At 52.0% G+C, this 27,983-nt stretch overlaps 1 protein-coding gene across 2 annotated transcripts in view; it reads left to right on the top strand.

Moving 5' to 3' along the window:
- The window catches only part of SBK1 (SH3 domain binding kinase 1), a 54,296-nt gene that overhangs the window by 19,962 nt on the left and 6,351 nt on the right, over positions 1-27,983 (top strand). Inside the window, exon 1 of one of the 2 annotated variants that reach the window (XM_090277430.1) lies at positions 13,193-14,130. The exons of the other annotated variant lie outside the window; for it this stretch is intronic. The gene's annotated coding sequence lies outside the window, so the exon portion shown is untranslated. Of the gene's footprint in view, positions 1-13,192; positions 14,131-27,983 lie in introns of those variants that run through there. 2 annotated transcript variants of the gene reach the window in all.

Genomic DNA, 27,983 nt, shown 5'->3' on the forward strand with positions numbered 1-27,983 from the left:
CAAAAAGAAAGTGCGATAACAAGAACAAAAGAGAGTTGGGAGGTGGATGAGCAGAGACAGAAGGCAGCTCCACTCCCTGAGAAGACTTTGCTGTGCAGGGGGCTGAGAAGTAGCCGCGTGCCTGAGCCTGCTGCAGTGCTGGGGAATGGTCCTGGAAACGGAACAAGGATGGGGACGGAGGGGAGTCTTGAAGAAACAGTGTTGCTGCAAATGCAGGGGAGAGGCTGGCCTCAAGAGAAGGGACTGAACACACGGGACAAGTGAGTGAGGTGCTAGGTGGGTCTGTGCTTTAATGGTGGGAGGCAATGGGACTGCATCTGATCCGTGTTTTCTCGGTTAAGGGGGAGCCACAGTTTGGGGAGAGAGGAGAAGGTGGGAAAGGGGTGATCCAGCACCTTGCCATGCAGAGCTGGGTGCATGGAGCAGCAGCACAGGCACCACCTGGGGGGTGGCGAGATGTGCAGAGTCTTGGGCCTCCCCGGTATCCCTAGGAGATTCACAGGCAAATTACAGTTTGAGAAGAACTGCTCAAGAGCGAAAGAAAAGCAACTGGCAGGTACAGCAGGCCGCGGGGCAGCAGTGAGTTTCGTCGGCAGCCGTCCGTCTCGAGAGACGATGGTGTAGCTTCTTAAGAGTCTATCTGCACCGCCGAGAATGGCTGTGCAGTCCGACTCAGGAGTGACAGTGTCTCCTCCCGTGTTGAATCGACATCTTGCGATGACGCTGGAGTGTCCTCTCCAGTGAAGCTGAAGCTACAGAGCCTGGGCAGGGTGATATGGAGGGTCTGCTGTTGCCCATGCAGCAGACCCCCCCTCTCTTCGCAGCTGAAGGGTCCAAGGGAAAGACGGAGTCAATACAGCTTGGCTTCAGGTGCGCCGCAGGAGTTGCCGGTGTTGACTACAACGTCAAACCGCCTTAGGGACTCCGGCTCCGGATTTTCTGTCGGGGTTTACTCCCTTAGCCTTTCCCCTGAAGAGGTATGCCGCAAGGCAGCGGAGGTTTTTTGGAGTCAGAGTTTTCCTTCTCTGGCAGCAGTGAGTACCCCGTCATGAATCGGAGGGGAGACTGCAAGCCTCGTGTGGGGTGCTCCAAGCAGTGCTGACCTGCTCAGTGGAAGCAGTGGGCAGGCGGTGGCTGGCATCTTGCCAGGCAGGTGCTAAAACAGAAGAGGGAGGCGCGAGAGGGGTTTTCCAAGGAGTGGCTATAGAGATGGTGGGCAGAACCCAGGCGGCTTGAGGTGGACCATAGTGGCAGAAGGGGGCTGAGGAGCAGTAAGAAAGTGATGGGGTCCTGACCAGTGTGGCTCAGTGGGTTGGGTGTAGTCGCACAAAACAAAAGGCTGCCAGTCCGATTCCCAGTCAGGGCATATGCCTGGGTTACCTGTCTGGTCCCAGGTTGCTGTGGTTCAAGAGGCAATCGATTCATGTTTTCCTCCCACACTGATATCTCTCTCCCTCTCTTTCTCCTCCTTTCCCCCCTCTCTGAAGATAAGTAAATAAAATCTTTTGTAAAAAGAGAGAAAGAGAAGGAGAGAGAGTGAACAATGCGGCCGTAGATTGGTGGTCTCTATGATGTCGAAGAGCTGGTACATGTGGGCACCGGTGCAAGTGATGAAGAGAATGAACTGGGGACCACAGAAAGGGCAACAATAAAAAGAGATCTGAGAGGGGGGAGGTGTGAGATAGTTGCAGGTCTGTGGGTGGCCTGGAAGCGGAGGTCAAGGAACTGAGAAGCCTGCTGCAGGCCGTCTGCGATCAGCTCTGTCCTCCCCTCTCGGTTTGTGACCTGGGCATCAGGATTTTTTAAGCTACATTATAATGTGCATCAGAGTTTGATAATCACAGTTGAAGACAGAGAACTAGGCTCTGACAAGGGAAAGAGACAAACAGGGGAGCGACAAGAAGGTACCCTGGGGTGGCATAGCAGGGGGAGCCTAACCAGAGAAAGTGGTCTTGAGTGGGGCAGCTGGGCAAGGGCCGCATGTTCGCATGTCCAGGGTTGTAAATGAGCAGGCAAGGATGTTGTGGTCTTTCCCTGTTGATTAGAGAGTAAGCAGGGTGAGAGAGGGAAAGACAGAGAGACAGACACAGAGACTCAGAAGACAGACCCCTTCACCAAGGAGTCCATCGGCCGTCCTGCACCGAGGCGAGGTGGCCACTAGAGGGAGTGCTGCGCGCACAGATGCGGGACTGGCCCCAGCAGGGAGGGCGTGATGCGTGGTTAAAGACTCTGACAGCTTCTGTGTTGAAAGTTCAAATTTTGCAGCCGCACACCTGGGTTTAACTCCAGGTCCTATTATTTCCAAGGTCCTGTGACCTTGGCCAGGTTACCGGACCACTCTGAGACCCAGTTACATCAGTGGTCAAATGGGCCCAGGGTTAGTTCCAACCTTTCCGAAGTTGTTGGGAGGACTAGTGAGGCCAGCCTGTGAGCCACAGTGGGCAATGGCTGACTGCTGTGGTGGTAGAGCAGGCTTTGCCACCACCTCTACCTCTCTCTGCTTCTCCTGCAGCCCCTCAGCCCAGCCCAGCCCTGCCTAGGCAGATCCAAGGTAAGAAACAGAGGTCAATTTTCTTGGTTAGGGGGGAGCGGAGGCTGGGATGGAGGTGGTCTCCAGGCCTAGGCTTCCTATTCAGTCTCACCGTTGCTCTTGTCTTGTAGCAAACCTCACCTGTGCCTCATACATGGCCGTAGTCTCACCCTTCTCGCTCCAGGCCTTCCCCCTCTTGCAGGTGCCCAAGGGAACAGCAGGTGTCCTCACGCGGCAACCATGGTACAATGTCACTGCCTAGTGCTTACGGGCTAAGAACTGGTGCTTCTTCCCAGCCATTCTCCTAATTGCCCCCCACCTGCCACCAGACCATCAAGAGCTGACCTATCAGGACACACCCAGTGGTGTCTTCATTCCCAGGTTTGCAGATGCCTCCACCCACCCCCTCTCCACTTGAGGTTGTGGGCCTCTGCCTACAGAAACAGCCCCTCTCTGTCCTATCCTTGACTTCACAGAGGGTATAGGCAGCTCTGAGTTTTTAAAAATGATTTTCCAGTATTTTAAAACTCAGGGCATTACATCCTAAGATCCAGATTTCGAACTTCTCTTGAAAAACTGGAAGCTCTGAGCACCTGAGTCCACATTCCCACATGACAACAGTGGGCTACAGGGGAGGGAAAGCCACCATTCAGATGGGCCAGGGCTCTCCTGTTTACCAGCCCAGACCATGTCCCCCATTCACAGTCCCTCCCTGGCCCCTGTAGGGATCTCAGTCTGCAACCCTGTGAAGGGAGAATTGCAAGAATTATGCCTAACAGGGTTCATGTACATTTCCATATTGCAGCCGCTGGCCCAAGGCTAGCAGAAATGCAAAGATGGATTAGAGAAGACCCTCAGGGGCAAGGAATCCTGGGGATCAGAAAGCTGCTTGTTGTCTTCAGCTGTTCACAGATTTTGTGGTCCAGGTGCCCAGGGCAAACTACTCACACACACACACACACACACACACACACACACACACACTCATGCACACAGGCTACCCCCATTGTCCAGTCTGTCAGCAGATCCTTCCACTTCTCATCTCCCCTACTCCTACTGCAGGTTGCTATCTTCTCTTACCTGGCTGGGTGCAGGAGCCTCCTCACTCCCACTCTTGCCCTTCACAGTCTCTCTTCCCCTCAGCAGCCAGAAGAATCTTATTAAAATCTAAGACACACCTTATTCTTCCTCTGCTCAAAACCTTCCAGTGACTCCCACCTCACTCATGTCAAAGCCAAAGGCTTATGGTGGTCTTGAATAAACTATCCCCATGACCTCTAGTCTCCTCCCATGCTCCATCAGCCTTCTTGTTATTCCTAAGCATCTCAAGCATACTCTGGCCTCAGGGCCTTTGCACTGGCTGTTGCCTCTGGCTGGTTTATTATACCATCCCCCCACACCACATCAGTATGGCTCCTTCTCTCACCTTCAAATTTCTGCTCAAAGGTAGCCTTCTCTGTGAAGACTTCCCTGTTTGCTTTGTCCCTTCCTTGTTTCATTTTTTCCCTCACGCAAATCCTTTGAAGCATATATTTTACATACATGTCCCTCCGCTAGAACAGATGAGGGTAGAGATTCTTCTGTTTTGTTTATTGCAAAGAGTGCCTAGCACATAGGCGACATCTGATAAATACTTGGTAATTGAATGAATGAATGAATAAACATGTAAAATGAGGGCAATGACAGCACCAAGCATGCAGCAATGCAGTGGCTGTGAGAACTGAGTCAGATCATGAGTGTCATACAGGGCGTGACCAATGCCATTGCACAGGGCTGTGGACTTTGCAGTTCCTAATCGTTTCATCTTTAAGTCTGTAAGTGAAGTCTGACGGGACAATGGAGCAGCCCTGCCCTCCCATGTCCCAGCTGGGTTCTCGGGACCCACTCCTTGCCCCCACCCAGTCACCACTGCTATCCTGTGTCTGGTAGGGGCCTGGGTGCAGGGAGGTTCAGTGTCAGGTGTGCAGGAGGATGGCCCAGGGCACCTGCCAGGGTATGCACTGGCCTGCTTTTAGCCCTGTGCCCAAGGGAGCAGGGAATTAAATAGCAAATAAGACCCATCAAGATGGGCTGGGAGAGGGACCCGGGTAGAAAGGAAAAGACTTTTTTCTGCTTTCTGAACAAGAGCCCCACCCCATTCTGTAGCTGGCCCTGATGTCAAGTTCTCACACCTCATAAATGTTAAGTGCTTCATCCCTAGGAACTGGTGTTACTCAGAACCCCATAATTGGACAGAAACAGGGCCCAAGCAAGAGAGAGCCTGACCAGTGACTGGCCCAGGCCAGGAAGAGAACATCCCCCCGTCCCATGGCCCACTTCCAGGCTCTGCATGGGAGCAGCAGGCTAAGCACGAGCCAGGTAAGCCCCTTCCTCCCTGGCCTCAGTTGTCTCACCTGTGAGCTGGGACCAGAGGCCCACGGGTCTGCCACGGGAATGCACATGATTTGCAAACTGAATCCTGGGGAGAAGTGTAGGTGGTGGCCATGGCTCCCGACCCATCGCAGGGACTATCGTGGCTCCTGTGAAGGGCCCCTGGGTCAGGGCTCCACATCTACTCACGCTGAATGTTCAAAGAGGATCTAGCTTTAAGCCTTAAGGGGTGGGTGAGAGGAGACCAGGCCTCCATGGTGACTTCAGACCCAGGTATCTATAATATTCAGGGCTCTAATGAGGGCTTCAGTCCCTGATGGTATCTTCAGACCAGACCCTGCAGGTGTCTGCAGACCTTGGGGGCACCCGGGGGTGCAGGGCATCTCATTCCCCTCCCTCCATCCTGCCTAAGTCCGCATCTCTCCCCAGCCTAGAATCTGAGCCATTCTCCAGGATCCACTTAATTAGGCAAGCTCATTAACTCCCACAGGCTTCTCCTCCCCACCTAATTAATTGACTTAATTAGGGCTTACAAGCCGGGCTCCACCCAGCCCCCTCCTGCTCCTACCCCTGCCCACTTCCTCCAGGCCCCTGGCTCAGCCAAGCCTCCAGCTTGAGGTAATGAATGAAGCCTCCACCATGTGTGCCTCCCTCCGTCCCAGGACACCAGGACCGTGCCCCGCCGGGCAGCCCCTAGGCTGGAGTGTATATTAGGACAGGAAGGTGGATGGGGAGAGGAGTGGAAATGAGTAAAACAGAGTCAGAAGTGAGGAGGAGGTGGGGACAGCTGAGCATGGATGAGCTGAGCATCGGGTAGCTAGAGGGCTGGATTCTGGAGCCTCTCCGGGTTCGAGTCCCAGCTAATGCGTGAACTTCAGCAAACTCCTCATCTCGGTGTGTGTCAGATACATAATGATCATACCCGCACCTCAGTGTTATTGTGAGGTTTAAATGAGTTGCTATGTGCAAAATGCTCAGAGCCCAGCCTGGCACAGATCTGTGCTTGTTACCGAAGGGGGAGGCGGAGCAAACAGAGGCTCCCTGAGGGTGAGGGGCTGGAGGCTGGAGGGGAAGCTAGAGGGTGCTGTTCTAAGTGTAAGGGGGATCCCTAGGCAGGCTCTGGGCTGCCAGGACTAGTCCTGGGAACTGCACTGGAGGCTGCTGACTGGGAGGGGCCCCTGGCCTGACAGGGCAGAGGGATAAATAGCAAGAAGGGCCCATACCAGGGTATCCTATTTCCACTCCAGGTGTGGAGGACACTGTCCTCTATACTTTATGCCTCAGTTTCTCCATCTGGGGGAAGTACCTGGCATACCCTAGATGCCTAATAAATATCTAGAGACTCATCCCTGAGAGGGGAGAGGATGTGAAAAGCACTCGGAGGGAGACGGTCAGCAGCCCTTCACCTCCCTGGGACCAAAGCAAAGAAAGTGGGCTGTGCTGGCGGCAGGCAGGGTGCACATAAAGCAAGGCAAGGCTTCCTGAAGTTGCAGTGGATGACAAGGTCTGGAAGGAGGAGCAGTGTGTCTGAGCTGCTGGGCAGGCTCCAGGGGAGGGATGGCCAATCAGTCCTGCAAGTGAGTGGGAAGAGGAGACATGAATGCTGGGGCGGCCCTTTACCTCTTTAGCTCAGAATTTTACATGTAGTGGTGTGATTAGCATAGTGTCACCCCCTGAGACTGGAAACTCCTGAAGGCAAGGATTGTCCACTTAGCCCACCTTTTTATCCTAATGTCCTCATATAGTAGGTACCCACTGACTAGTGTGAATGCATGCAGGAACGAATGAACAAATGAACAAATGAACGAATGAATCCAGGTCAGGAATCGAGAGGTTCCTAAAACTTAGAGGCAAAGGGGCCCCAAATAGCAGCCCAGACACCAACACTATGTGCTCAGCTATGAGCTCCCCAGCTCCTCAAATGGCCCCAAGAACAACCACCCCTAGCGGGCAGGAGCTGGTCTCCAAGGATTCAAGGACTCCTGGGAAGGCCAAGCTCCCTCTCAGATCCCCTTGCACGAACTGGGATGCTGAGGACATAGTGATTATGGGGGACAGAGGGGAAAATCTTTTAACTTACTACTGCATTTTTAAACACTTTAGAAACTCACATTTATAGTTGGTGTAAAGAGCAGGGGCTTGTAATCGACAGGGACCCAAGTCCAACTGAGAGAGGCATAAAATGGACTCTTGGATTACATACCTGAAAAGCCCAGAGTCTACAGGCAAGGCTAGGTCCAGGGGCTCAAATGATGGCCTGAGGACTCTGACACGCTCCATCTCTTGGCTCTGCTGTCCCCTGTGTTGACTCCATCCTCCAGGTGGGTCTACCTGGTGGTAGCGACTCCAGGCTTACACCCTACCTTCTGTCTGTGCGAGGGAAAGAGAGCTCTATCTAGTAGGCATGGCTTGGAGCCCAGACCCATTTCAGAAGCAATCATCAACACCAGGGGGCTGCTATTCATTGATTGGTGGGGGCTGAGTCACAAACCCACCCTTAGAGCAGAAAAGGTAATCCCTGCCACCAGAACCCCTAATGAGTAAGGAAGAGTATGCCAAGGAATGTGGGTCACCCAAGGAAAAGTGGGGTTCTATTGCTAAAAGATGGGGGCAATATAATGCTGGATAGCAGAGGTCTACTCTGCCTGATTAGGTCTGCATCAGGCCAGACCCAGGACCTGTCCTAAGGGCTGGTCTTTTAAGTGGCAGACACTGTTTCCCCACCCATAGCTCCTTGGGCCCCCTCCCCTCTCCAGCTTGGCAGCATCCCCGTCTCTTTTCCCCGGGGGCCTTCTCTGCTCCAGCCTGCTCTGCCCTCCCCCAGCAGCTCCCGCCACAGGCCAACAGGAGCTGGGGTATAGTACATGTTCTGTGCATGTTGGTGCGTGTTCTACACTGTCTCTGAGAGCTCCCCCATGGACTTCACCGCTAGTTGCTTGCAGTGGTAACTTGCTTGCTGATGCACCCCTTGTCACCGCCTCCCTGTCTTTCTTCTCCTCTCCCCTAGCTGGGATCGCCTGCCAAATAAACTATGTGCTCTCGAATCTGCTTCTGCAGGGTCTGTTCCTGGGAAGCTCAAACTAGGACATCTCTAAAGCCAGCCCCCCAGGGATGTGTACCAGACAGTGCTTGGTTCCTTCCAAATACTTGTAGTCCTGGGGGTGGCTTTGGTGACCCATCCCCAAGGAAGGAGCTGGGACGCTGGGACTGAACCTGCTCTGGGTGGCCCTGCCTCTGTTCTGAGGATCCCAGAGGATGCTCCCCACTTCCCAGCAATAAACATAGCAGGGAGGCTATAACTTCTCAGAGAAACAGCCCCATCCAGCCCCAAGGGGCACCAGCATCCAGAGCCACCATGAGCAATGGGTGTGGATTGCAATGAACCAGGGAGTCAGAGGTTCTTCCCACTCCCATGCTTCTCAGAGTGAAAATGAGGTCGTTTTAGTTTTTGGACTTGGCTTTAGAAAACAGAATCACATAGTGAAAAAATTATTTGGAGTTTATTTCTTTTATTCTTGTTTTCAAGATTCCATTTAAAAACCCTTCCACTGAATAGGCTTTAATTATTTTGAAAAAAAAATAAGTGGCCTTGGTCAGGTAGCTCACTTGGTTAGAGTGCCGTCCTGATACACCAAAGTTTCGAGTTCAATTCCTGCTCAGAGCATATACAAGAATCAACCAATTAATGCATAAGTAAGTGGAACAACAAGTCAGTGCTCCTCTCTCTCTTTCTCTCTCCCTCTCTCCCTTCCTCTCTCTCTCCCTAAAATCAATAACTTTTTAAAAATATGTTTTAAAAAAGTGAAAGAAAATACAGAAAAATGAAAACCTATGCAGATCCGCAGCTAGAACCAATGTTAACATTTTATCATATTTGTGTCAGATATTTTTAATAGAAGAATGAAATAACAGATAAGGATGATTTCCTGGATTTCATACTCAGGGCCAACAACTTCTATCATTGCGAAGATATTCTTCTCCAATCAGTGGGCAGGCTTTAGCTGCAAGGGACAGAATGCCCTTCAAAGCAGCTCCAAGTAAACGCAGCAGCTCTGCCATATCAGAGAGAAGGAGTTCCCTCTGCACACTGCCCTCACTCTGTACTTCCCATCATCAGTGGCATCCTGCTGGCCGCGATCACACTTGTATTTTCACATGAGAGGCAGGAGCTCATCAGAACTCTTGCTGGAACACTGTGTTTCTCACTTCAGTTTAAATTCTCCAAAAAGGTACTGAGAGGTTCAAAGCTCCATCGCCTCCAGCTGCTGCACATCCCGGGCTGCCCGCTGTCTTCTCTGTGATCCTTCGTGGGTTCTGGTGGACCTCTTGGTTTTCCTATTCAGCAATGATCTGACCTGGGTCTCTCAGTAGCCTTAGAAGCTCCTGCTCCTGGCCGTTAGCAGCTCCTTTGGTAACCTTTGTCCAAAATGTCATAATCTTCAGCTTCCTAGACATAATCAGTTCTCTGAGCTACTCAGTCACCAAAGTCACCAGGGTAGCTGATCATGCTACATGCAGTGGTCACCAGCAGCAATGTCCTGGGCATGACATGGCCGTCAGGGGAAGGGGTCCTTCCTATATAACAAGCAAGGAACACCCTCTCTCTGCCATGACTGGGGACAGGAGCAACAAGGGGCATCAGAGAACATAGAACACACTGGAGAAATCCCCAAATAGCATCATTTTCTCCACATGGAAACTATCAGTAAGGCTGAAGCAATGTCTTAACAGAGCACTTTCAGTACAGCTAGTAGAGTTACCCAAACTCATACAGTATGAAACGCTATGATGTGTAGGTTCCAGAGGACATGGTCTCATTGCAATCCCTTCCCCATTTTCCCCAAAGTAGCAGAAACTCTGACACATCAGTAAATATAAAATGCAGCCAAAGGGAAGGTGCATAATGATCAGACGTGCAGATGGCTGCACCTGACTGCTGAGGAGCACAAGAACATGCCAGCGTTGAAGAGGATGTGGACTCAGGACAGGGAAAATCTCAGCAGAGATCGCTGTTTTTGATGTCTCTTCTGTGTTGCTATGGAAGTCATAGTCAAGTTTTATCTTTATGTTCTGCTATCTAAATGATAATCATTACGACCCTCTCTGGAAAGGCAGCATTGTTGTGAATACAAAACTTTGAGCTGGCAAGAGTGGATTATCCCTGGGTGTTAAGGGAAAAAGACTGTAGCATTACAAGCAGCTGCTTTAGTTCCTCTCTTCAAGTATGTTGTATTGGTTCCGTCCTCTGAGAATCGGGCTGAGATGGGATGAGATACACACCAGCAATTTATTAAGGAAAACATGGGGGAGGGAGGGGGGAATAGGGAAGGAGCCAGGGGAGGCTGGGACAACCACAGACTGCAACAGCTGCAACATTTGGAACAGGTGGCATAGGAGTTGTCCTAGACTGCAGCGCAATGTTAAGAAAGTTTCAGCGAAGCCAATAGGAGTCCTTGATCCCAAGTCGCCCATCAGGGAAGGCCCTGTGTCTCCAAGGACACTCTGCTGTGCTGTCACTTGCTGGCATTGGCTAGAAGGAAGCAAAGCAGAACCTCCTCTGTGAACCCTAGTGAGACCGCTACCACCAGAAGTCACCGTCTCTGTAGTCAGAGATCTGGGTGGTATGTTTTCACGGCCTCCACATCCCACCTCTTATGCTACACAGATTCTTTGTGGATTCTGTGAGCCTCCCTTTCTAAGGGGAAACTTGCAAGAGGGAGGTTCATGGTACAAACTACAGCTCCCTCCCCTTGCTGCATTTGACCTTGGGACCATAACTGGTAGCCATCCCTTCCCCCTTCCGCTTTCCATTCTTAATCATGTACACTCAACTGTCACCTAGACAGGCCTTGATAGGTCGCCTGGTGGCGTGACCCAACCCTTCTGTCCTGAGGGGTGTAAACCCTTGGTTATCATAGTCAGTGGATCACTGGGCTCCACATTCCAGTACTTCTCCCTACTCCCACTTTGCAATAGCATCCCTGCTTTCTTCTAGTAACTGATCAGGGTATTTCTAGTAACTTCAGTAACTTAAGATCAGTTACTGAAGGTCTAGCAACTTCTAGTAAGTGAGGGTCAGTTACTACTGCCAGAACAGTGACTCTGAGCTACTTTTCTTGCCTGGTGGTCCCAGAACACACAGAGTCAAAAGTATCCTGGCAGCAGCTTTAGCTTAAATTTTAAGGGGACCCTTGCTGTGTCCCTGGTAAGAGTCTGTCCCCTTTGGCTACCAGGACTTCCCACGCTGCAGAACTCAGAGTGGATGGACTTGCTTACCACAAGCATTTTTGGAAAACCTTTACTAATCACATTGGTGGTAATCAAATCCCCTGTTGAGAAATCTGGGAAGATGTCTGTAGGATTGACCTTGAACTATGTTACTCTTGATAACCATGGCTGGGAGCATTTCAAGGCCTGATTCTACCTCTGCCCCTCTCTCGGCTTCAGTTTCCTCCTGTAAAAAGAGGAAATTGTTCTCTAAATTCTGATATTCTGGGATCCAGTTGTTAGACACAAGAAGACATTCCCTTCCCTCTTCCCTCTCCCTCTAGCCTCCCTCTATCACTGGTCCAATAACTCATACTGCTCTATTAGTTTGTTTGGGGAAATAGAGCCTTCTCTGAAGAGGATTAGAACCAAGTGGAGGTGAAATTTTAAACTTGGGAACATTGGCAGGATAGGGAGAAGTGAAAGGGGAAAGGAAGATGTAGAGAAGGTATCTTGGAGGATAACTTGTTTGGGGAACAAAGAAGAGAGGAAAGACGTGCTAGACAGGAAGCGAAGTGTATAAGGCACAGAGGTGTGAGAAAGCAGACGATCCAGGAACATTGCCTGAGGTCAAGGTTGAATGGAGAACAGGCAGCCTCAGTAGGGTGCCCCAAAGGCTAAGGAGTTTGAACACTGGGATAAGGTTAGATTTTTACCCAAGAGGTAACTAGGAGTAATTGGCAATTTTACGTAGAGGAGTATCTCAATCCATTTTGTATTTTACAGAGCTGATGCGCACGTGGGAGGTGGATTCTAGGGGGGAAAAAGTCTAGGCAGAGGCAGGAGGGAGGCAAGTTAGGAACTAAGGTAATGTTCTCACTAGCAGCGGTTTCATACTGATGGCCTGTGGGCCAGATTTGGTCTCAAAGAATGTTTCATTTGGCCCATGCAGTATTTCTGAACTTTGGAAACTTGTTTCAAACATTTACATATAGAGGATGCTTTGTTAAAATATGGACTCCCTGCTTCTGTTGAAAAATCATCTGTCCACAAAGAGCCCACGATGCCCCAGTTTGCTACATGTCCACCACTCCCTATCACCTTACATCTGGTTCTAGTCAATAATTTATGTGAACTATAGGTACTTGAGTGTGCAATCCCTGGCTCTAAAACTTCTAGAAACAGTCATGGTAGTTGGGGAGAGTATGCTGGAGGGGGGCGGCGGGCTGAACAAATAGTTGAAAGAAACAGGGAAAGTGTGGGGTGTGTTGGGGACTTTCTCTTTAGGGAGACAGTGTGGCTGGGGCTGCATGGATGAGGCTAAAAAAGAGACAGAATAGGGTCTGGGAGGATGAGCTGTCCTATCTCATCTCCATCCTGATCCACCTTCCTTCCAAGCCACCAATTTTCAGTTACCAAACTGACAATGTTCCTCACACCTGGGTGGTGTCTTTCTACATGCTGCTCCCTCTGCCTGGAATCCCCTTTCCTCCCTTCTATCTGGTTTGCCCTGTGCATACCATGACTAGTCACTGCCACTTACAACCGGGGTCAAGAACACAGCTTGGGCTGGCCATGACCCCCAAGGCCCCAGTTTATGACCTCTTCTCTGGGTAGGCTGTTAGTTCTCTGGGCTCTTGCTCAAAATAGGATGTATGGATGAATGCGTGGATGCATGGGTGACTGACTGATGGGTAAATGAATGCATATCCTATTGCAGAGCTTGGATATTTCCCTCTTGGAAACAGACACAGGTTCCACCCCACAAGAACAGACTGGGACAGTCTGGGGCAGTCTGATCCCGCAGAGGCCAGGACGATGGACCAGGTGACCCTTTCAGACTCCCCTGAGTCCTCTCTAACCTCGTTCTCACCCCCTCGTGGGCTCTGACCTAGAAAGACTGGGGGTGGGAGGATAAAGAGGAAGACCAACGGCGCTAGGACCCAGTGAGGCCGGAAAGCAGGGTTGGGGCGCCGCGCGCCGCTCCCTCTCAGTGGGAAGAAACTACGCTTCAAGGCGCTCGGCGGGACGGCGCAGCGGGAGGAAGAGCGCGCGCCGGAGGAAGGGCGCGTGCGCAAGGGCGCGCGCCAAGCGGAGCGGACAAAGGGGCGGGCGGTGGCGCGCAACCCGGAGGGTGGAGCCCCGGGCCCCGCAGGCAGGTGCGCGCGGGCTGGAGGGTGGAGCCCAGATGCCGCGATGGAGCGCAGCCCAGGCGGGCACCGGGGCCCGGGCCGGAGCACCAGGCGGAACACGAGCCGGAGCCGCAGCCAGAGCCCGGGCCAGGCCGAGGTCCGGGACTGCAGGGTCGTGTTGCTCGTAGCGGCGGCGACGGAGCCCCCCAGCGGTTGAGGGGCTTCCTCCCAGCCTCCTTACTGGTGGCTGGGACTCAGCAAGCCCCCGCAGCCGGGGCGCGTGGGGATCCCCCCACCACAGCCAGAACCCAGATAACCCCAGGAAAGCCGCGGGGTAGGGGAGAGCCTCCAAATCCAACATAGACCGACTTCCCAGCCGGCGAAGTAGAAGACTTCCTCCGTTTTGAGAAGACAGCGACGTCCCTACGGCACCACGAAGACTCCCCTTCTTCAATCCGGGCGACCCCCAAGAGCTAGAATGCAGTGACCCTCCTGTCCGGGATTGCGGCAGCCCCTCTCAAGATTCTGGGCAATACAACTCCACACCTCAAGACACGAAGACCCAGCTCAGAACGCCCCTAGATCAAAGAATCCTAGACCCCCCCCCAATTCCGGCACACAGAAACCCCCAAATCGAGAGACCTGAAGACAGCAAGAGCGATCCCTTACCAGCAAGAGGCCTCCGGGACACCCCCACCCCCCGCGACCCGACACACACACACACACACTCTCTCTCTCTCAAAGATCCAGGACCTGGGCGACTGAGCCCCTCGCGGTGCCCTTCGCATCCCAGCCCATGGTTGTGGCGCCCTGAGCCCCTCGGGCCGGGCTGACGAGAACCGAGACGGCGCCCAGGCCCCCTGCCGCGGCGTCCCCGCGGCCCCAGCCCAGGTAAGCCAGGCCCAGGTGAGGAGCAGCAGGTGAGTGGCCGCCGAGGCCCCTATACCTGCAGGTGGGGAAGGAGGTATCGGGTGCGCACTGCCCCCTCCACAGCGTCGCCATGGAGCCGAGGCTGAAGGACGTCTCTTTGTGTCTCGCTGGGAGGAGCCGCCCCCTCCTCCCTTCCCCTACCTCTTACCCTAGCCTTGGGGTTAGGGGCTGGGGCTCAGGCCCCACGAGGGAGTAGTGACAGAGCGCCTGGGGACACAGAGAGGGAAGAAGAGGTTAAGAGTATGAGCCCCCCCCAAAAAAAAAAACAACCTTTGAGCCTTGAAGCTGTTGGATCCTTGGTCTTTGGAGTATATGTACCCCTCCCCCCGGAGGCCAGGCTGAGTTCTCAAGTGAAGTCCCTCCTGAGAGAAGATTTGGGGGTGTCCACAGGTGAAGGAACCCATAGTGTGTAGCCCTAGGGCGATGGCTGGGGCTTTGGGTGTGTGTCTTTGTGAGAGGGCAGGGAATGGGTATGTTCGAGAGAATGGTGGGAATCCCTTATTTTCTCTGTGACTCTGCTGCCCCCCACCCAGGTCACAGTGGGAGTCTTCACCTAGGACACTTTGTGCTCCCTGCAGGACAGGGAGGAGGCAAGCCCTTTCCGGAGTGAGGCACTGGTTTCTGGGGAGGGGAGGTAGTTTGAATGAAGAAGCCACTTCAGGTCAGGCACTTTTCTGTCCCCAGGTGCCTCAGGGACAGCAAACCCAAGGCCTTCCTTTTCCTGACCTCTAAACACCCAGGGCCAAACCTCAGATTGGGTCAGGGTGTCCTGGACAACCAAAGGACCATTCTAGGTTATCACTAACTTTCCAGGATGTATACAAGGCTGGATCTCAACCTGGCCCTCAGGAACCCCAGGCCCTGCAGTGTATGGGTAGATGAGAGGCCTGGGCATGTTGTACCCCAGAGGTCTGGATCAGTGGTCCTGAGAAAGGGCTGAATGATGCCAAGGAAACACACTGTGGGCTGCTGGGGTTTCCTCCAGTCTCTTCTGTCTGAGCCCTCTACACACAAGCAGTGATACTGAAGAAGGCAGAACTCTGGGTACAGGTAGCCCCACCAGGAGTTCCTTTGTTCATTTATTCATTCAACAAACTTTAGCTAGTGTCTGTGATATACCAGGCACTGGAGCCAAGGTCCATTTTCTCACTTCATCCCAATCTCCTTTCCTGATCTTTCCTGCTATCAGACCCGTGGGCTGTTCTCAATTTGCCCAGGCCACGCTTGGTTGGAGGTAGGCCTGGTCAGGCCCAGCTGACCAGCTCTGACCCCACACCTGAAGCACCTGATCCCCATCCTGCTGCAGACTTGTAGTCCCTGAGCCGATGTGGTCAAGTCTTCTTCTTTCCCCTTTCCAATATCAAGTGCCCCCACCCCACCTAATGCTGGGATTGACCCAAGGGGGAGGATGTGATTAGCAGGAGAAAGGGTTGGAGATGCTTCTGGCCAGATCTCTGGCAGCCCCTCCTGCAAAATCAAAGGCAGTTGAGGCAACCCTCCTCAGCTTAGGCTGTGGGAGAGCCAACTGCCCTGAAGACTGGGTGATCTTGGGCAAGCTTGTGGCATCTCCCTGAGACAATGACAGAGAGTGAGCCACTCACTCTGTAGCCAGCCAGTGGTGGGTGTAGATCGAAGTTGGGCCTTAAGCATCCAGGTGAGTCTTCTCCATCTCTGAAGGAGTTCATTGCCCACAGTGGATTCCCAGGAGCCTAAGGCCTTGTCATATGACTCACAGGCAGGGTAGTAGAGTGAGAGGCTAACTAGCAGAGATTTGAGTCACTGTGACTACAGGAAAACCGTCAAGAGGCCAGAAGGAGACAGGGAGTAAGATCCCTTCTCCCTAACCTGCAGTGGCTCCCTGTTGAGTCTGGACTAAATCGCAGTCAAAGCCTTTTGCAGGCCCTAAACCGCCTGCCAAATGTCATCTCCCATTGCTCACTCATCATTCTCCACTTCACCTCTGGCTCATCTCCATGCCCCCTAACTTCCTCCCTCCCTCCCTCCCTCCACCATGTGCTGTTCCCTGACCTGAAAAGCTCCACTATTGGATGGCTCAGGAGCAGCTCTCTGCCTCTACCTCCCCTTTTGATCTGACCCAGGCTAGCACTGAGTGGAGAGCTGCATTGAATTGGTTGATGGGTTGGTGGCTTGGAGATAGCATGTCTCTACATGTGTTGCGAGTTTATCTTCACATCCAGACCTTGAATTCCCAGAGATGGGACCAGATCTATCTCGTCCTCAGTGCATCAGCTTTGTCTAACCAGAATTCAGCATAATATACAAAATGTTGTAAAATACAGCTTCTAGACACATTTTGATGATCCAAACGTTGTTTTTCTCATATTTGCTTTTGTTGCCAGTGCTAAAAAGAAAACTTCCACATACAAATATTGATTTTTGGATTATATTGAAAAACAGATGAAGTTGCGAGTCCAGGCAAGAGCCAAAGAGTGACAGTGACACCTTCCAGCCTGCCCCAGACCCCACCTGACCTGTTCACTCATTAACATGACCTGCTGGTCCCTATTGCAGTCAGCTGGCTCTGCAGGCCTGGGGTGGAGGTAAGAAAGTGCCGCTCTTTGGGTGACTTTAGTATGTGTGTGTCCTGCACATGTGGTATTTTCTGCCTCCCCCATGGCCAAGACAGAACATGCACAGCACAGTACCCCGAATTCCTCCCACCAGAGCACCAGCAGCCTTGCCCCACTTCCTACTCTTTGCCCCATCTTGTGCTCCCTCCCCTGTGCTAGAAGAGTTCAACCACCAAAAACCTGTTTTACCTGTCTCGCTTAGCCAGGAGCAAAAGTTCAGAGCCCTAGGTCCAGGTCTGGCTGAGGACTCAGACTCTCTGGGCCTCAGTTTACCCCTGTGTCAGAGAGGAATTGGAACCTGTAAGCTTCCTCTTTGTTTTAAGGTTCTAGGACTTGAGACAAAACTGCTCTAGTTTGGGTCAGGCAGGAGAGGTGGGGACCCAGATTCAGAAGTCATTCAAAAATATCAGCATTCCCTAAACATTAATGAAACCAATAGGTGTTGCCAAGTAGCTGAGCCAGTGGCCAGAGGCCAACACTGGGCACCAGGCACTCGGCATGGCCCTCCAGGGAGTGTGCCATCTTGGATGAAGGTCTACAGCAGCCGCAGGCTGGAGGGGCAGCAGAGCACCATAATTGAGAGCACAGGCTCTGGACCCTGCCTTGGTTTGAATCCTACTTAGCTGCTGTGTGACCTTGGGCAAAGCACTTACCCTCTCGGAGCTTTAGTTCACGCATGTGGTAAGCAAAGATCATACCTACCTCAGGGTGACCAGTGGGGATGAATTAAAGCATAAAAAGGGCCTAGGACCTAGTCCAGCACATGAAAAATGCTTAGTGCTTATCTACTGTTATTTAAAGATACATTGGTAAGTGGGAGACTAAGCCTTGGTAACCACTTTGATTTTCCTATAGCCTGTCTGGGGAGGCCAGAGGGCTTTTGGTGCTGTCCTCATGAAAGAGGAAGCTAGTGTTTGAGAGGCAGTGCTGTGTGGTGCTTAAGGGCAAGGAGTGAGTCCCTATTCCAGGTTGGGTGGGGTTCAAGCCTGAGAGTTTGAGGGCTCTTCCAGTACCTTGGCCCATGGCTGTGCTTGAGGGTGGCCCCAGTTCTGTAGTTGAGGCTGCTTTCCTTCCCAGCTCTGCTGTCTGGGTGCTCTGCCTGCCTGGCTTCTGTCCCTAGGCTTTCTGCCCTAGGCAGATGGGCCTCAGGCCAGAGCCTAGACCAGCATCGCCATTGACTCAGAGTACTCAAACTACTCTCTTTCTCCCTCCCCTACTACCCTGGTCTCAGGAATCTGTGGCAGTTAGGCCTAGAGGGGCCTGTTAAAGCCCCCTCCCCTCTCCTACCACCTACTCTCCCCAAACCCCACTATAGCATGGCCACAGTCTGGAGGGGGAATAGGTCCAGAAACCCAGGTTGGCCCCTCCTCTGGGAGCTGAGTAATATTAGGGTTGGAAGGAAGCAGAGGAGCATTTTTTCAATGGCAAGTACTCCATACCGGGCACTGGCCATTGCTTTCTCATTTAGCGCTGAGAACAGCATTAACTCAGAGCATGGATTTGAGCCCAGTTCTGTGAGCCCCCAAAGGTTTGTATGAAACTGGCTTGCAGACTGCCTGGGTTTGAATCCTAACTCTGCCATTCACTGGCTACATGACCTTGAACAGGGCAGTTATCCTCTGTGCCTCAGTCTCTTCTGATGTGGAATGGGAATAATAACTGCTTCTACTTCCAAGGGTTGTGGGGAGAATTAAAGAACCCTTTACAGGCCTGCTATTTATTTTTTTAAATATTTTTTTTGTTGATTTTGAGAGAGAGAGCAGAAACATTGACTTCTTATTCCACTTATGTATGCATTCATTGATTGATTCTTATATGTGCCTGACCTGAGATCAAACCTGCAACCTTGGCATATGGGGATGATGCTGTAACCAACTGAGCTACCTGGCTAGGGCCAGTGCCTGCTTATTACTTCTGCCAAGCCCTGCTGGGATATACAAATAAGTTGATCTGGACAGAGGAAATCACAGTGACTTCCCACTACACCAGCTCTCCTCCCTGTGTCTTTAGCCAGTCATGGGAGAGGCAGAGAATGTCCTAACTGCCTCTGGGTGTTGGGATGGCCCTGAGGGGCAAGAGTTGGGGCTGCACAAGACAGGGTCACCTCATCCTCCTCCTGGTCAGGACCCAGAGAGGCTGCAGAAATCCCCACCCCAGGGCAGTTACCCCCGTCTGTTGGGCGCCCCCACCATAGCAGGGAGATGGTCCATAGCCTGCCAGCCCTGACCCATGTATCTCCAGGAGGAGCAGTGGGGCCCACACTTAACATGGTTTAGTGCCAGAGGTTCAACCTCTGGATCCTGTTGTGTGAACTTGCGCATGGTGCGTAACCTCTCTGAGCTTCAGTTCCTTCATCTACAAAAAAAGGCGGGTGGTACTGTACCTGCCTTGTAGGGTTACAGTGAGGATTAACTGAATGAATGTGTATAGAGTGCTGTGCCTGACACTAAGTACCCTCTAAGGGTTTGCTCTTAATATAGTTCTCAAGCCCGGGCTGGTGTGGCTCAGTGGATTGAGCACTGGTCTGTGAACAGAAGGGTCTCAAAAGCCCTGAGCAGAAAGGTAATGCAAGCCCACTTTTATTGGTTTAAAAAAAAAAAGGGTCTTCCTCAATTTCCATATCTAGGGTTTAGGGAAAATTCTACCCACTTTTCCCTCATTTACTCACAGTTTACAGTGCAATACCAGCCAGAAAGACCCAACAGGACCTAACCCGGGCTCCCGCCACAGTCCCAGGCATTTCTGTTGGTCAGCTTTCCTGCCCCACACCTCTGCTCATATGGGGCCGTGGTAGGAGAGAGCTGCAGCATGGAGGAACCTGTACCCTGGGACTCTCAAAAGCCTCTAAGGCTTCCCTTGCCTCCTCTTCCCTCAGCCTCATCCCAAGGACAGTGATGGAGTGCTGCAGGGGGAGGGCTGGACTCAGAGTCTCTGAGTGCAAGCTGGGTTGGGGTCATGCTGCCTCTCCACCTCTCAGGGCCTGGCACACAGATTGGCTCAAGGAAAGGTTTGCTCAAGTCCAGAGTTCAAAGGGCATCTCCCTGAGCGTGAAAGGCAGGTCCTCACTGTACAGAGCCATCCCCCTCTTACCTCTACCCTCATTTCCTGCCCCCAACCCAACCCACCAGTGTACAACCATGCTGGCCTCTTCACTGTTCACCAGGCACGCTCCCCACCCCACCCCCACCCCCCATGCCTCTGCCAGGGAAGCTCCTTATCACAACAGTCACATGCATGCAGCCTTCTCAGGAGGGCCTTTCCCAACCCCGTCTACAATTTTATTCCCTACCCTGGGCATTTCCTTACTACTCCCTGCTTTGCTTTTCCCTTTAGGACTTCCCACCATCTGGCATATACCTCTTCCTTGTCTTTGTTACTGTCTGCCTGCAGACCAGAGTACAAGTTCCTTGAGATCAGTGCTGTTTGTTTGGCTCACAGATGTATATTCCAAATCTAAGAACACGGCCAAGCACATCGTAGGTGCTCAACAGATACTTACTGAATGTTCTGGAGCCAGATAGGTATCTCTAAGCCACATCTAGTTGTTTGACACTAGACACGTCACTTAATCTTCCCTTCTCTGAGTCTCAGTTTACTGAGCTGTAAGGGGAATAAGATGGTTATGAGGTTTAAATGAGTCAGTACAAGTATGTATAAAGTACTTACATTTGGAGTGTTCCGTAAATGTTGGCTGTGAATAACACTCTATAGTCAGCACCATTATTATCCCTATTCCGCTGATAAGAAGATGGAGATGGAGGCACAAAGAGAATAAGTGACTTACCACCAGCTTCATGGTAAGAAATAGTGGTGACCTGGTTCTCCCAGGAATGCCCGAATCGGCTCCAGACTCCTGCGCTAGGCTACGTCCCCCATTCTGTCTCTCCACAGGAGCTCAGAGAAGGGGGAAGAGGTGAGGGCTGTGGCTAGGGAAGGGATCATCTCTTCAGAAAGTCTCTGCTCACCCACCCACCTTTCCAGTAGCCACCACCTGTCTACTGATGGACACCCAACCAAGACCCCTGGCCTAGCAGGCAGTGGGGGGTGACCACTGTGCTCTCCGCCCTCCTCTTCCATTGATCCCCTGAGTGCTGGGCTGCCCACCTCACCAGGCAACATGGCCCATGCCTCCTCCCACACACAGAGGCTCCCGCAGATAGGCTGGGAGAGGGGAATCCCAAGGCACCCCCCTCCCCACAGGGCCTGGCTAGGGAGGAAGGCCAAAAGAGGCTGGAGAGCCTGTTCCAGCTGTGGGCAGCAGCTGCAAATGGTCAGCATCACAGGCTATTAACCACTGAGGATGTGCCTCAGGGAAGAGGCAGAGTGTGCCAGCTGGGAGGGGAGGCTGACACAGAAGCCAAGCCTAGCAGCAAAGGGCCCCCCAGGCTGCCCCTGGTAGGGAGGGCAGTGGGAAGAAATTGTTCCCAGTTTCTGCTGCTCAATCTTGGAGAAGGCCCAACTCTTTCTGTCATTCTCCTCACTTGGGAAGTGCAGGAGCTGAGTCACGTGATCTCCAGAGTCCCTTCTGGCTCAAGTGGGTTCAGGGACCACTAGAAAGATACGTATGGATATATTGCCATTTATTTAACCAAACTCCTGCTGATAGACACTTGGGTTGTATCTAACCTTTCCAGCCCTGGGGGCCTGGGTTCTGATTCTGGAGCAGTTCCTCCATCCTGGCTGCCCAGCCTCCTCAGGCCTCCCCTGGCTTTGCACTTAGTGCTGGGCCTGCTGAGGTGCTGTCCACGCCTGTGGTGCTGAAGACAATGGGACTAGACAGAGGCCTGGGAGACCAACAGTAGAGGAGGAGAGAGAGAACAGGGAAAGTTCAAGCTTCAGTCCCTGGCTCTGTACCTCACTGGCTGAGTGTGACCTTGAGCAAGTTGCTTAACCTCTCTGGGCTTCAGCATTCTTACCTGTGAAATGGGGTTGCTGTGAGATTGAATGGTGGCAGCAGTGTAAAGCATTGGCATACTGAGAAAATAGGTGATAAGTTTTACTCTATTATTTTACAGACAGAAAAGCATAGTGGTTAAGCTTTTAGACACTGGAGTGATAATGCCTGGATTTGAATTCTGGCTCCATTGCCTACCGGATAATCTTGATCTTGTGCCTCAGTTTCCTCATCTATAAATTAGGATAATTAATAGTTCCCATGTCAGGATGTTGAAAGGATTAGATGAGTTAATTTATGTGAAGCAATTGGCACATAACAGGGGTTCCCCTAAGTGTTAGCTGTTATTATCACTTTCCTCTCCAGTATTGTTATCAGCATAACACCTCTGCGTCTCTGTTCAGTGACCAGTGTCAGTACAGCGGCTCCCATCTCTGCTGTGCTTGGAGCAGGGGCTGTTAAGAGGGAAGCAGCACCTTGTCCTATGGACACTGTGGCCTCTAGCCCAGCCCTTCCACTAGCTTTCTGTGTGATTTTGAGCAAATCACTGTTCTCTTCTGGCCATCAGCCTCCCCATCTGTAAAAATGGGGCTAATGATGCCTCATGAAGGCTCCTGGGAAAATAGGTATATGCCGTAGGATCACATACAGGAAAGCCAAGATATAAAAAGTTACAACTTCCCTAACACTTAAAGAATTATTCAACTAGCATTCATCACTCTCCTAAGTGTTTGAAATAGCAAGATGATTAAGGCATGGGGCTTACTTTCAAGGAGCTCTTGGGTTTCTTGCTGAATTGTTAATTCCCTTTGAGACTCATTCAGGTGTCACCTCCTCTGGGAGGTCACCCTGATCCCCATTGCCAATGCTCTGCTTGAAAATGTTGGAGCACCGACCATTGCCTTCCTGGCCTCATGGTTACCTGAGCCCTTATATTGTCTGCCTTCCTGATTTGTAAGTTTATATCCTGTATCTGATACTTCGCTCTAACCTCCTCACCTCATGTCAGTACCCAACATAGGGCTCAAGTAGATATGCTGCTCTGCAATCTTCAGGTTGCGTGTTACATAAAACTCAAACTGGCTTACATGAAAAGGGAAATGTCTTGATTTGTGAGGCAAACATTTGGGAGTTAAATTGGCTTTAAGTATGCCTAACCTAGATGTTCAGAGCCAAGTGACCTGGTGGGTGGGATGGACCCACTGGTTGGCCAGGCCTGGGTCAGGCCTGCTCCTAAAGCCAGGGTAGAGACAACCCTATTGAATATATGGGCCAAGAGAGACCGTTTCCTAAAGAAAGGGAAATTGGTGATGAGCAGGGAAAAACATCACAGTACCATTCCAGAGACCATTGAAAATGCGTGAGCTAGGCATGAATTAGGTCCAGTCTGCTCCTCAGAAAATTTATCTGAACTCATGTATAAGAAAAGGGGTTGGAGAGGTGGAACCTGGAGGCAGGCAAGGGGAGAGTGTGGGGTTGTGGAGAGCTGATTCAGCCACGAGGGCTAAGGGAATGAAGCTTCAGCCCCTGGCTTTACAGAGAAGCAAAGTGAAGCATGTTAGAGAGGGGCTTCCTGTCCCTACCCAGTATCTGAAATTCCATCTGGTAGCTGTTTTTTCACAGGGACTTATTTTTATAATAATATTGACCCATCCAAGAACAATCATCCATTCAATGACATCTTTCCAGGGGAAGGCTTTGTTAAGGATACCCAGAATGAGAGTACGGGAGGTCTGACTGACATCAATTAATCCAACTTTGCCCTCCACTGGTTCCCAGATGGGTGGGCACCCACTGTCTGCCTGTCTACCCACCCCCACTTCCTCCCTTCTGCAGCTGTGAGTATTGTCTCATTTTCAGTGGCTGTCTGCCTGGATCTACCTTCAGGAGCCTCAAAGGACACAGTGCATGGGATCTGAAGCCTGATGGCATGAGTTCAAATCCTAGCTGTGCTGATTATTAGCTCTTGGCAAGTTACTTAGCCCATCTGTGCCTTAGTATCCCTTTCTGTAAAATGGGGATAGTAATGGTAGCTAGCGCCTACCTCCTAGACTTGTGATTGTTAAATGATATAATCCACAGTGTTAGCACAGCACTTGGCATATAGTAAATGCTCAATAAATATTAGCCAGTATTATTATTCTCCCACAGACAGGATAAGGACAGGTCCCTTCTCTGTATAGGCTGATCACCCTCCACCTACTCCTGTAACTGGATCCTTATCACTTGATTGTCAGTGTTATCAGCATCCAGATTATCTTCTCTGGCCACACTCCAGGCATTGAGACACACTGAGATTCAAATCTTACTCTTTTGCTTACTTGCTATACAACTCTTGAATTAGGGTAATGCCAGCTTCTATAACAAATAAGCTCTTATATCTCCGCAGCCTAACACAATAGAAGTTTACTTCTGGCTCAGATAAAATGCAGAGTGGGTAATCCCCGCACACCCAGGGACCCAGGCTTCTCCTGTCTTATAGCTCTGCCATCTTTAAGGGTTGTGGAGTCCTCTGCATCAAGTCAGCTTACAGAAGAGGAAATAGAGAAACTTCACCCCTTCCTGAAAGCCCCAGCCTAGTAGTGGCACACTCATCACTTCTGTTCTCTTCCCATTGGGGAAAACCAGTCACGTGGCCTCACCTGGGTACAAGGGAGACGAGAAGTGTAGTGCCAACAGCTGCCCTCCAGCAACAGCTCTGTACTATAGGAGACCAAACAGAGTTTAGTAGGCAGTTGGCTATCTTTGCCATAACCATAGTAAGTCATCAACTCTCGGGCTCTGTTCTTCCTCCCTAAAATAGAAAGCATCACTCAATTGTGGGCACAGCTGCACAGCTGTATACATTTATTAAAATTGAATTGTACACTTACTTTGGGAGAATTTTGTGGTATGTAAGTTATACCTCCAGCTGCTATGTGTACATGGCGGGCAGGGGGTTCCAAGGTAGGCCTCAGTTGAGTTATGTATTGGGTGTAGTTTTCATAGGGCACTCAGCTCAAGTCACCTGCCGACAGTACGTGGTAGGTGGTGGTTGAGTCTTGCTTCTGGCTTGGGAAACCCTACCTCCACTTCTGTGGCCTCCCAGCATGTGGAGGGAGACCCAGCCCACAGGGCCAGAGCTTTTGTGGTCAGAGCCATGACTGCTGCTGTGAAGAGTGGGTGACACCCTCCTGCCTTCAGCCACATAGATGGGAAACCAAGGGTCTCCCTGGGCACCAGTGAGGATGTGCATTTGAGGTGCAAGTCATGTGGGGCCCCCCAGGGCAGCACAGTCAGCTTGAGAGTGGACAGATGCAGTACCAGCTACACTGGGCCAGTCAGGAGCCTCCCTGTCTGGTGCTAGACACTCACAGCTACTCCTTAGAGTGGAGGCAGCAGCAGTGACAAAGGTAAAACACTGCTAGGTCAGTTCCCTGGTGCCAGGCAAACGCCTTCAGCCACTCGGCGAGGCAGGCGTGTTTACCCCACTGCTCTTGTGTCCTCACCTGAAGAAAGGAGCTGGTGCCTTCTGGCTGGACTGTTGTGAGGACTGAGTGAATATATGTGAAGCACCTGGACCAGTGCCTGGCACCCCATCACCTCTCACCAGGAGCTGACTAGTGCATGCACAGCCTTGGCTGAGGCTCTGCCCTCTTACAGGCCTCCGTTTTCTCACGTGGACACTGAGGGATCTGGAGCAGTTCCAACATTCTGGCTTGGGAGCCATCCCAGCACTAGCTATATGGCTTTTATCAAGTTCTTTAGTCTCTGTGCCTCACTTTCCTCACCCCTAAAGTGGGGGTAATAATAATGCCTGCCTCGTAGAGTTGGGAGGATGAGGGGAGTTCATCCTTAGAACAGGGCCTGACACGTAAAACGCAATGTAAGTGGTAGTTGCCGTTATTGTTGTTGCCATTATTATTTTCTTCATCATACAGATGTGGAAGCTAAGGCCCAGAGAAGTGACGTGACTTGCTCAAGGTCACCCAGCTAAAAAGTGCATGTTAGGATCAAGGCCAAGCCTGCTGAGCTCCAAGGCCTGTGCAGTTTCCATTGCTCCCCACTGCGCCTCTTAAGTCACATGCATAGTAACTGGGTCAGAGGCAGTGTGTACCTGGGGGGATGACGCAGTAGCAGGGACGGTGCATGGATTAATTCCTTGTCTCCTGCTGATACCTTACAGAGAACAGGCCTGAGGGAGCGGGAGGTGAAGAAGAAGGTAGGGGGCAATTGAAACAACCCCCAAAACTGAATCCTAGGAACCAAGGCAACAGATAGAAAGAATTGAATGTGATGTAGCCCCAGCTCCTGGGGCACTTGTAACCTATTGATGGGGACAGGCAGGGAATAGCTAAGACCACCCCAAGGTATTCAGCAGGGACCCTGACAGAGATAGACCCTGTATGAATCCTGGGGCCCGAAGGGACAGGAATTGGCCCCTGGGGCAGCCAGGAAAGCTTCCTGAAGGAGTGGGACATGAGAATAATGAGACCCCAGAGCTTGGGTGTGGAGTGGGCAGGTGAAGGCGGGCAGCAGGAATAGTGGAAGAGACTGTAGAGGAGCATTAAAGCTGTAGAGAGGAAATGCAGGACAGTGATCAGAGCACGAGCTGAACCTGGGGTGAGGGAGCGAGTGTTGGGACCAAAACCCACCCCTCTGACACAGCCTTGTGCCTACCCAGGGCAACGGGAGGCCCAAGCAGCAGGGTGGAGCCAGCCACCAACAGTTCCTGGGGGAGGGAGGAAAGGGCTTCCTTCTAGCAACTTGCAGCTGCCAGTCAAGCTCCTAAGGGATGTGGAAACTGCCCAAAGTGACCTGGCAGAGCAAAGCAAAGAGGGGGAGCATTGCACATGTGTGTACACATGCCTGCATGTACACATGGCCTACCAACCTCAGCAGCCCTGGGGTGTCAAACACTTCAGGAGAAGTAGGTCAGCAGAAGAGTCCAGGGTCTCTCCCTGGTGGGCAAGGGCAAAGAGGTCATGCACTCAGCAGCACCCCTGGAGGGAGCCCCACACTCCATAGAAGGCTCAAGAACACTGGCATAGACACAGCCTTAGTGTTCCCTGCTGCAGCAAAGCCATCACCTCGGCTCTCACTGGGAGTTCCCTCCACCCAGGCAGTAGGTGCATATTTGACAAGGATTGGGAGAGCTGACCCCTTCCACTCCTGAAACCAGGGATGACTATGGTGGGGATATATCACTCACTTTAGCCCAGTTGTTGGCCAGAATGGCTGAGTGCTATTCAGCCTGGAACGGGGACTGTAAAGACTGGGTGACGGTGCCATGGCAGAGTTGGGTTCAGCACAATGAGGGGGGTAGAGGGGGGGGACCCAGGACTGGGTCTCCATGGGCCTGCCACCATCCCTCCCTCTGGGGGTCTGTGAAATGGGCTAGAGATGCTCTGAGGGCATTCATGTGGCATTTCAGATGAACTTCTGGCATGTGTTCAGGCTGAACAAGTTAGGAGAGGAGAAGCAGTAGGCAGGGGGATCTTCTACCAGAACAGGCTTATTCATGAATGGAGGGGAGGGGCCTGAATGGGGGAGAAGGATCCCGAGGAAGCAGAAGGGGCAAGGAGCCAAAGCTGAGAGGGGAGGAGGGCTCCCTGCTCCCCTGCCAGCTGGTAGAACGTGCAGATGGAGCTCCTCCGTTTGGGGCTAGGTGGGAGGCCAGGAAGTTCCCTCCTGATGTTCCTCCTCTGCCTGTGAAGTGGGAGTCTGGGTCGTGCAGAGAGGAAAGGGGAAAAGCAGAGGAGGAAAGGAGGGCTTGGGTCTGGAAGGGGTGTGGCTGGGCCAGGGTGAGGATGCTGGGCTCACGGAGAACTCACCCTTTCTCCCAGCCTCTGGCTGTGCTCAGTCAGAGAGAATGTAGATCATACTAATGAGAACACACGCACACTTGACACAGAGAGAGCACGTGCTTGGGGTCAGACACCAAGCACTTCATGTCTGTTAACTCATTGAACACTCAAAGCAGCCCAGAGTGAGAAGGCACTCATATCCTTCTTATGGATGGGAAACCGAGGCTCAGAGAGATGAGGTAACTTGTCCAAGGCCAGCCAAATCCAAGCTGTCTGGCTCCAAGTCTGTGCTTTCTCTTAGCCATGGGGTGGTCTTCCAAGGTGTGGCTGCTGGGAGTGTTGAGTGAGATACCTGGGACCAGAGGTAGAGAAAAGTGAGGAGGGCAGAGGAGGCACCCAAGAGGCAGGATCTGGGGGTCAGCTTCTAGAGGAGTTAGTGCCGGCCTCTCCTGCTGGTGTGCATCTGGGTACACGTGTGCACACACACCCCTACTCCTGCAGGCTCAGCTCCCAGTCTGATCCCCCCCCCCCGCCCCGTTAGAT

This window comes from Furipterus horrens, unplaced genomic scaffold (genome assembly GCF_987537825.1).
Source record: "Furipterus horrens unplaced genomic scaffold, mFurHor1.1.pri manual_scaffold_5, whole genome shotgun sequence".
NCBI classification, from domain to species: Eukaryota; Metazoa; Chordata; class Mammalia; order Chiroptera; family Furipteridae; genus Furipterus; species Furipterus horrens.